Source organism: Capsicum annuum, chromosome 7 (genome assembly GCF_002878395.1).
Source record: "Capsicum annuum cultivar UCD-10X-F1 chromosome 7, UCD10Xv1.1, whole genome shotgun sequence".
Lineage (NCBI taxonomy): Eukaryota > Viridiplantae > Streptophyta > Magnoliopsida > Solanales > Solanaceae > Capsicum > Capsicum annuum.
This window is the reverse complement of record NC_061117.1, coordinates 5,614,053-5,623,938: the sequence shown is the minus strand read 5'-3', so window position 1 is coordinate 5,623,938 and position 9,886 is coordinate 5,614,053. Positions and strand designations below refer to the sequence as shown.

Sequence of the window (9,886 nt, the reverse complement as noted above, 5' to 3'; positions counted from 1 at the left end):
AGAGGTAGCCATAGTGATACAAGGACAATCCAAGAAAGAGCCTTTTATAAGGTTAGGGAAATCCTGGTGACTAAGCCACATGGATTCCAATCTAAAAGGATTAATCTGATTAGAGGGGAAGGGAGAACCTACATTAATAATAAAAAAAAAGAATGGTCAGAGTGGGTTCTAGAGAGGTGGGTGATGTGGCCTTTGAGTATAGGTGTACCCAATCATCATTAGCAAGGCATCTGTCCAACCTTTCCAAGCACTGCCTATTCCTATATCTCATATTGGACCAAGTGTACTTACTACCTCTGAAACCTAAATCAATAAGCTTACAATAATTTAGACAATTCATAAAAAAGTTAGACTTATTAGTGTTAATCCTGGAGCCTCTAAATTTTTCAGAAGCTCTTAGGACTTCATTGAAGTCTCCCCCAACTAGCCATATCTTGCCCTCAGGGAGAATATAGGTATCATAGAAAAAAAGAGTTGGTCCCAGAGGTCAAGTATAGTTTGAAAATTAGTCCTAGCATAAATGATACTAAAAAACCAGGAAGACAGGGGGGAGTTTACCTTAACTTTAGCAGTAATGAACTGAGGAGATATGGATACAAAAGATATGGAGATAGAGTTCTCTTTCCATATAATGACAATCCCCCCCCCCCCCCCCCCGAGGTACTATTTTCTTCAGCTTGGATATGACTGTGGTATCCAAGCTTTTCATAGAGATCCACATTAGCAGTCATATTGGTTTCAAGCAAGGCAAGGATACATGGTTGGTGCATATTGACCATAGCCTTGCAATGTTTTCTAAACTCAGCATTCTTGGCCCCCCTAGTATTCCACATAATGCAGTTATTTATCTTGGAGTAAAGGGGGTGATAAGTTTCTATTGCATCCACCTTGTCCTTCTCCTTGGGGTTAGAGGTGGATGTCTGAGAAGAGGTCTTCCTTTTCCTGCTGAAAGAGAATAGTATGACCTTGATGGTCTCTTCTATCATAGGATTTATTGGGCTTATTTTTATACCTAGACCTGCTAACCCTAGAGGTATCAGGATGATCACAATCTCCTGGAATGGCTCGGTGAACTCTGGATTTAGAGGTTTTACCAGATTGAGGATTCCTGTTCTTGGCACCCTGAGATGAGAGTGAAATTTCTCTATGTCTTTGTTGCTTTCTCTTAAGGCCTCTAGTGCATTCATCCTCTCTATCCTCTCGATCCTCTCGAGTGTTAGATGGAGAGAGGGAGAAAGAGTAGATGGTCCCATTTCCTAGCTGAGATGGGCCAGTTGCTCCACAGTTGGAGGTGCAAATATTGGTCCCAAGAACATCATTACAGGGTCATGAGGAGGGAAGAAGGGGAGTCCCAGGCTAAGTTAGTTCATTATGCTTGTTAGGGACTCCGTGCTCAATTCCTCTTGAACTGGTGAGTTGATCACATGGAACAGGGTGACCATCCATACATTGGAGTTGTGTGTCTGTAGACCTTGGTTCAGGCTCACCATAACTAGCTGGGCCAGGTATTGGGTGCCCTGGATCAGAATTGTGATGTGTCTCCCCTCTCATTCCAGATGAAGAGGGACTGTTTAGTTGGACTGACAAACTTCCAACCATGAGGTTGGTTAATGGTTCAGGGAAAGTAAAGATGTTGTGATGGTAATCAGGTTGGTGTTTGGAGAATCCATGAGAGCTTTCTTGAGAAAGATCTATCATGTTTATATCAGAATATAAAGAGTGAGAGGAGGCGAGAGAAGGCATCTGAGGAATTTTCCCATGGGGAACTCCACCAACATTAAATGACCTATCGAAAGTTGAGACATTCTCAATCACATCACTGCGGAAAGTGGAAAGGTTTCCCGCAGTTGTGAGAGGAGTCTCATGATTACTTAAGTCTACGTGTCCTAGGGGTGGCCCAGAAGAGAGGGCTTCTTTTATTTTAATATCAGTTTGTAGAGAAGGGGAATTACTTTTAGAAGGGAGGGAATTATTTTGAGATGGATCGGGTTATTTATGACCCAATTGGCTCTTGGCAATGGACCCAGAGGCTCCATGGTAAATGGACTGATTATCCAAAGAGCCGTTATGTGGGCCTCCTTCCGCTTTATTAATATGGTCCTTACCTTTTGACAGCCCATTATTCAAAATAGTATCAGCTTTTTTTAGAGAGGGCTTAAGGATTGAGTTGGGCTTTGAAGCCTGTCCTTGGGCCGACCCATGTAGAGAAGTCTCAGAGGGTGGAGGGTGAGACTCCAGCTGCGTCACCATCGGAGAACTAGGGTTAAGGAACTTACCTGACACCGCATCAGAGGTTTTAACATTGACAATGGGTGGTTCTTTGGTGTTAGATTGATGTGTCTTCTGCAATGCCTTCCTTTTTGGAGAGGTGGATCGTCTGCCATTAAGTGGAGGTACCCACTGCCGGTTTAAGTTGCTCCGCCTCACTGGTGGACTGTGTTACCACTCCAACCCCATTTTGATCATCCTGCGAAGATTTAAGGGGATACGAACATAGAGGTGTTGTGTGGCCTAGTCTTCCATAATTTTCACACAGAAATCCTTCTCCTTCATAAAGCAAGGGTTAAGTGTGATGAATGATGGATACCGACGCTACCATCGGGGTATCGAGGGGTATTTGGACACAGATCCTTACGTACCTACCCCTAAGCATTGCCGAGGTGTGCATACATCGACTTTTAATAGTTGCCCGATTCTATTGCCTATTTGTTGTAGAATAAGGGCATCATATAGCTCCGTTGGTAGTTGGGGCAGCCTGACCCAAATGGCTGTAGAATCCACCTTGGAATTGGCCGGTATAAAGTTAGGTTCTCATTTTTGAAAAGAGATAAAGGAACCTGCGATGAACCATGGTCCATCATGAAGAATTTTTTATTAGCTTTCTGCCATGGAGAGTTTTACTGTGTAGAAACCCATTCCTAAATCTATCAGGGCTAGGGGTTCTCGAATTTTTCAAAGGTCTTCCAATTTTCTCTTTAGATATTGGTGGTTGAATTTGGAATTGACCGGTTTAACTATGACAGAGTGGATCCAAGGGGCATACAGTCTCTGTTTGTCCTCCTCCATCAATATAATACCTTGATCTGTTGTTCCAAGGTTCCCATTTGTGCTTAGTGACCAAATTTTTGTGTTCAAATCCAGGGGTGTGATTTTCCCCATTGTTATATCTTTATACGAGAGTGGGAGGGGTAAGGGCTCCTCCATTAGTACTTCGTTGGAGGTGATCGGAATTGGAGGATTTGGTAGCAGAGGTGGAGTTAAGGTCGGATCCATGGCTAAAGTCAGTGCCAAAGGTAGGGGAATTTAGTGAAAGGGGGGTCTTTCTCTGTCCTCTTTTTGTCTTTTGATAATTTTTACTATGCAAGGTCGAGTTTGACATAATAAATATTGACACATTATAAAAATAATATTTTTCATATTTGTTAAGCCTAGTTAATATTTTAAGAAAAATACTTTTGTGATTAACTTTTGAATTGAATGACTTTTATATAATAAATAAATAAATTTATATTATAAGTTTAAAATTTAGTTAATCATTGACGACCTTTACTCAAAAATATTTTAAAGAATTATGATCAATATATAATAAAATTAGTTTTAAAATTTGATGAACAAAAAAGACTCAAGAGAAATAGAGGGAGAAGCACGAAAAAGGGAACGGTGAGAATGAGTAGAAGGTGAAGTTTGGTGGGTCTCCTACTTTAAAGTTAAATAAATTATTTTCTTCCACATTTAATGATAGTCATAATTTACCCAATATAAATTTTAGTTGCATTTAAGTTTCAAATCTAGAAGATAGTAAAAGATTAGTATTGTCTTTATACATTTGTGACCATTTTTAGGCCAAAAAATTGTGGCCATTTAGCAGCTTATGATTAGGCATTAAAAAATTATATAAATTAATGTTAAAATGCCCATAAAAACAACACAAAGTTCAAAAAAAAAAATCATATTTCGCAAATCTAGTATACACACTCTTTATCTTATATTTTCACAAAAATATTATTTTCACAATTTATATTCATATATTCATAAACATAGGAAAGGAGTGAATTATACGTTCTTTACTACTAGAAAAGATCTGAAAAGTTTATGTGTGAATTTAAATTTTCAGATATTATCAATTGTAAAAGTTGCATCTAAAATGCATCAATTTAGATACTTTTTACAACATTTATTTTCGCCATCTAATTATAATATCTCCTAAAAAAAAAAAATTAAGGTACAAAACACTCTCATGTTCACAGAAGTGACGGTATCAAGACGAGAACAATGATAATTGAATTTTAAAAAAAAAAAAGAAAAGAATGGACCTAATTTCAACTCAATAAATAATGTCTACTCCATCAGTGTAAAATCTTAGAAAATTTAATGAGTTTAAATTTGGTGCATCGTCGGTATATTTTCTTTTTACACCATTATATGACTTCTACCTGTTGTAATAGGCTATTCATTTTTATATTTTTACCTAAGAAATAAATGACCTGTAAAAATTACCTGATGATATAAAGAAAAAATATCGTGACAGTGCACCAAACTTAACTTCAAATTTAATGCTAGATAAAGAAAGAAACAAAGATTCCACATTTAATACTCATAAATTCAAATGCAAAATTGACAACAAACTCTCCAACAATACCACACTACTACATATTACCAAATACCAACTTTACAAAGACACCTAAAAATAATTACAATCTTAAAACCTATGTTGCTCGGACTCTTCAAAATTGGAGATAGATATGTGTCGAACTATTTTTAAAGAATCTGACACGAATGCAACAACATTTTTTGAGAGTCCAGCAACTTAGCTTAAAACAATATACTCTTTTTTTAACAAGACAATTTCCCATAATTTATGTTGTAGTTTTTTTTCTTTTAAAAACATATTTATTAATATAATATTTCTTTTTTGGCCTATCATCACCCTCTGGTGGAGGTGGAGGATCAGCTTGAGGTGTCTTGTGGAGTTTGCTCAAGTCATATCCTTCATGTTGTGCCTTCTTAACAAGTTGGTTATATATACTCTCCTCAAGATGTGGGGTCCTACTTTATCTATCAACCAAATAATATTTTGTTGAAAGCATAATATATTGAGTAAAAGATATAGGATTGATCAAAAATCTATTGAATCTGATTCGTAGTGATAATTTATGATCAAATAATGAGAAGCAGATTACTTAAGATATTTAGATATTCATAAAAAGCAAAAGAAAAAAGCATCTTATGAACTGTGAATTCGATCCAATCCTGATTAGGAAAAATGAATAGTTCTTATTCATTATCATAAAATTGCCTATTCACAAATTTCATGTGAAAAAAAAATATTTTTACTTTTTATTTCATGAAATTTACTTTTTCCTTAGCTTAACCTTATCTACTCTCTCCTTTTTGATGATTTGATTAGACACAAAATTTAGAAAATATAAAAGGACTTTGTCATGTTTGAAAATTTAAAACAAATGAATTTTAAGTAGATTACTATATTTCTGTTAACTTTTTAGCTAAGTAAAATAATGATTGTGTCAACCTTCATTAAATATTTTTTTAAGTAAAAGATGTTAGAGTTTGCCACCTTGATTAAATCCACAGAATGTCTATCATCTCCCATTAATAATAAATATCAATAATAAATGCCAGATAAATTTCTATTTCCTAAGGCTAGGACAGATGCGAAGAATCGTATAGTTATTTTTATTTTCACTGAAAATTGAACTTGAGATTTCAGATTTTTAGCCCACTTTTTTAAATACTAGATCACACCTTGATGAGTGTAAAATGTGTTAATTCATTTTGAAATTACTAAAAAAAAAAAAAAAATGTGTCATGTGAATCAAAATAAAGTAACTTACCCAAAGATACCTCTTACTAGGTTCACCAATCAAAGCATATTAATAATTTTTCTCATCAAGAAAAAGTACCCAATAATTCCCAACAAATGGAATAATTGGCATGAATGGAGGAACATAAAATTTGACTTAAGAGTTTTGCTTCATCACTATTTGGATCAACTTTAAATGTAGTACCTTCAATTAAATGTCTTTTTCCACCACTCCATGTCTCATTTATCACATGTACTGTCCCATCTGGATTCAAAGAGTAAGTAGACCTTTTGTTCACTCCATCTTTGGGCTGAATTAATCCTGATGGAAATGAGGCAATTTCATACCATCTTCCCATGTATCTTTCAACATCCAAGTTCTTCACCACTTCCATCTCTTTGGTCATTTTTGCAAAATTTCAAGAATGTGTTTTCTTTTTTTGGCTTCAAGATGGAAAAGGGGTTTTGGTCTTTTGGATTGTTTTCTTGATAAGCTTTAGTGGGATGAGATATATAAAGGTGATAGGGTGTAATGTTAGTATCTTTGTCTTGACGTAACTAGTAAAACTATTATTACGTGATCAGAAAAATACAGTTATCAATCACGAAAATAATCACATACAAAACTACAGAATAAAACTGCATAGAATAAATCTTTATGATCTAATTTTCTTCGAATCTTGTGCATAACAAAAGATTGGTGTATCAAACTGCCTTTGCCATTTACTAGTATCTTTTTTCCCATGATTTTTAGAGTTAGAGAAGAGAGTTAGTATCTCTGTCTTGATGTAACTAGTAAATTATTATGGTGATTAGAAAATTACAATTACAAGTCACAAAAATAATTTCATGCAGAAATACAGGATAAAACTGTATATAATAGATATTTATGATCCAATTTTCTTCGAATCTTGTACATTACAAAAGATTAGTGTATCAAACTGTCCTTTGTTTGCTAGTATCTTTTTTCTTTTTCATGATTTTTAGGGTTACAGATAAGAGTCAATATCCCTATTTTAATGTAACTTGGTAAAACCATTATCATGTAATTAAAAAATTATAGTTTCAAGTCACGAAAATAATCTAATGGAGGAATACAAGATAAAATAATATACAACAGACCTTTATAATTTAGTCTTTTTTCAAATTTTGTGCATAACAGAAGATTGATGTATCAAATTGTCCTTTGTCTTTTACCAGTATTTTTTCCTCCAATGATTTTTAGGGTTACAGAAGAGAGTTAGTATCCGTATCTTGATGTAACTAGTAAAACTATCATCTAAAAAATAATCTCATACGTTTATATAGGATAAAACTGCATATATATAATAGATCTTTCTGATCTAATTTTTCTTCAAATTTTGTGCATAACAGAAAATTGATGCATCAAACTGTCCTTTACCTTTTACTAGTATTTTTTCCTCATGATTTTTAGGATTACATAAGAGAGTTATTAATTTAATTTTAAAGATTAATATAATTAATTTTAATGAAGCAAAATGTGATAAATAAAATGAACTAATGAAGTGAGGTTTTGGATTATTTTAAATTTCTCTTTTTTGAGATTGATTTATTGATAAACTTTATTGGGACGACGAGATATCATGCATTGTGAAATGTTTGTTGATATAGACGTACACATTTGAGCACCTTACAAGTGTAAAGATGGACTCTTTTGGCAAATAATTGAAATGGTAAGTTCTAGAATTGTGTTCAATAATAGAAGGGCCCTTAAAGTTGTTTTTAGAATTTTCATTTTAGTGACAAATGCTTTTAAATTAAGGGATGAATTACACATTCTAAAATAATTATGATGATGATGATTAATTAAGACATCTTATGATTCTTTTTTGAAAATTTCATTTGATAATCCAAATCACATTGAATTTTGACTATACTAAATTTGAAGTTTATGCTAAATAATACTTCCTCGTTTTAATTTTATGTGGTAAATATTTTGATTTGTCAATTATTAGGACTTACAGCATTTCTTACGTAGTTTTCAAAAGTTTTTATGCTCAAATTTACAATCAATTTAACTCACGAAAAGCGAATAATACCATGTAAATTGAGACAGGGGGAATATCACAATAAAAGTGAAGGGATATTTAACAAAAATGACTTTATATTCTTGAAATGGTTACTCTATAATCAAAACGTGTTTAGTAGATATTCTCAAAAATGAAAATAAAAAAGAATTAAATCAAATCTCGAAGGTTTTCTAATTAACATGAAACTTAAATGATCTTTAAAGAACTTTAAAAACAACATTTTCATCTTAAGGAAATTAAATCTTTCCTTTCTGTTTGACACACTAAATCTATTGGTAAGTGTCTATTATTTATTGGCGCACGAACTAATTAGAGGCGGAGTTAAATAAGATCAAATCTCCTTCATTATAATTTATTCATTATTAAAATTATTTTTTTATTAATATATAATAGATGTTGAATCTCATATCCTCTCCTTGACTCCTAATTAGGGGTGAGCATTCGATTTGTTCCGTTTGATTATTGAATATCGATTCGATTTTTTGATTTTTAGATTGACGAAATGCCAACCATAACCAAACCAAAATTATTTCAGTTTGGTTCGATTTTTATAAATTCAGTTCTGTTATTTCGGATTTTTATTTCGATTTTAAAGATTAAAGTAGTGAGCATTTAAAATTGGTGATTTTTCTAGAAAAATAATCTTTTTTCAAACCAATTTTTTATTACCAAATATAATTAATTCAACACGCATGAAATAATCATAAATATCGACCTCATAGAGTCGTTGGCGTGACGGCAATAGCCGCACTCAGCAGCAACTGCAGACGCTAGTGACGAACTGAGCAAATGACTGCCGACTGTTGCTAACGATGTTCAAATTTCAAACGAACTAATGAACTGAGGATGGCTGAGCTCCGCTGCAACCTTCACGTTAATATTAGAGTTTAAAGAAAAGCAGTATATTAAGATTTAAGGTTACTAAATGATTATAATTTTATATTATTATGTTATATCAAATTATGTTATATTTTTAGTATATATATATATAAAAATTATAATATATTATTTATAAAATTTTGATTTTTCGGTTTATCCATTTAAAAAAAAAAAAAAAAAAGACACCTTTTCCCTCCTAAACTTATTCTCCTAACTCACTTTAGCACTTAAACTTAACTTTCATTTATTTACCCTCCTTAACATCTTTAAATTGTATTATTTTCACCCCTTAAGCTGACGTGGAATTTTAAAAAAAAAAGCGCATTTTTTTAATTTAAAAACAGATATAGCCCCACTTTTTAATACATACATACATACACATATATATATATATATATATATATATAAACCCACATTCTTGTTACCCCCCCCCCCCCCCCTCCCCATTTCCTATCTTCTTCTTCTACCCCCACCCTCACCGTAATTTTTTCTCTCCAAACTCACCACTACCCACACCCCCTCCCCTCCAAACCCCAAAATTCTTCTCGTTCAATTACCAAATTTTTCACTCCACCTTCAATTTCTCTTTCTTAAACCCACTTAAGATCATTAGAAAAGAATTGAAATTGAATTTCTAAAAGTAAAAGTCACCTTCAAGAATTCAAAAATTTGAAATAAAATTGAAATTGAAGAAAAGTTATTAGCGGCGGTGTTAATAATGGTGATGGTGTTAATAGTGTGCATATATTCTTTTGTGAGTTTATTTTGATTGTTTTCCGATAAGTTTTGCCGGAATATGTCGGAATGAAGAGTTTTGAATTGAGACGTGGTGATGCTATTGCATTGTTGTTTCTTGAATTGGTGGTTTGATGAAGGAATAATTGGTTCTCTTTTTTTTTTTTTTTTTGCTTAATGGACAACAACAATCGTTATAGGTAATATGCTTTTAGTTTGAAGAAGATAGAAAATGAAGGAAAGGGGAGAAGTGGGGTGATTTGAAAAAGATAGAAAAGGGAGGAGGGGCTGCGTTGCAAGGTAGGGGCGGGGTGAGTGAGAGGATTGTGAAGAAGAAAGAAAATAGGAGGGGAGGGGAGTTGCATTACAGGTAGGGAAGTGAAGAAGAAAGAAAATGGGG

At 33.3% G+C, this 9,886-nt stretch overlaps 1 long non-coding RNA gene across 1 annotated transcript; it reads right to left on the bottom strand.

Moving 5' to 3' along the window:
* Nucleotides 1-4,563: 4,563 nt before the first annotated feature.
* On the bottom strand, nt 4,564-6,333 carry LOC124900000. The gene is made up of 2 exons (XR_007057569.1): nt 6,027-6,333; nt 4,564-5,055 (listed from the first exon to the last, which is right to left on the bottom strand). It is a non-coding gene; the product is annotated as an uncharacterized LOC124900000 (long non-coding RNA).
* Between the last annotated feature and the right edge of the window lie 3,553 nt (nt 6,334-9,886).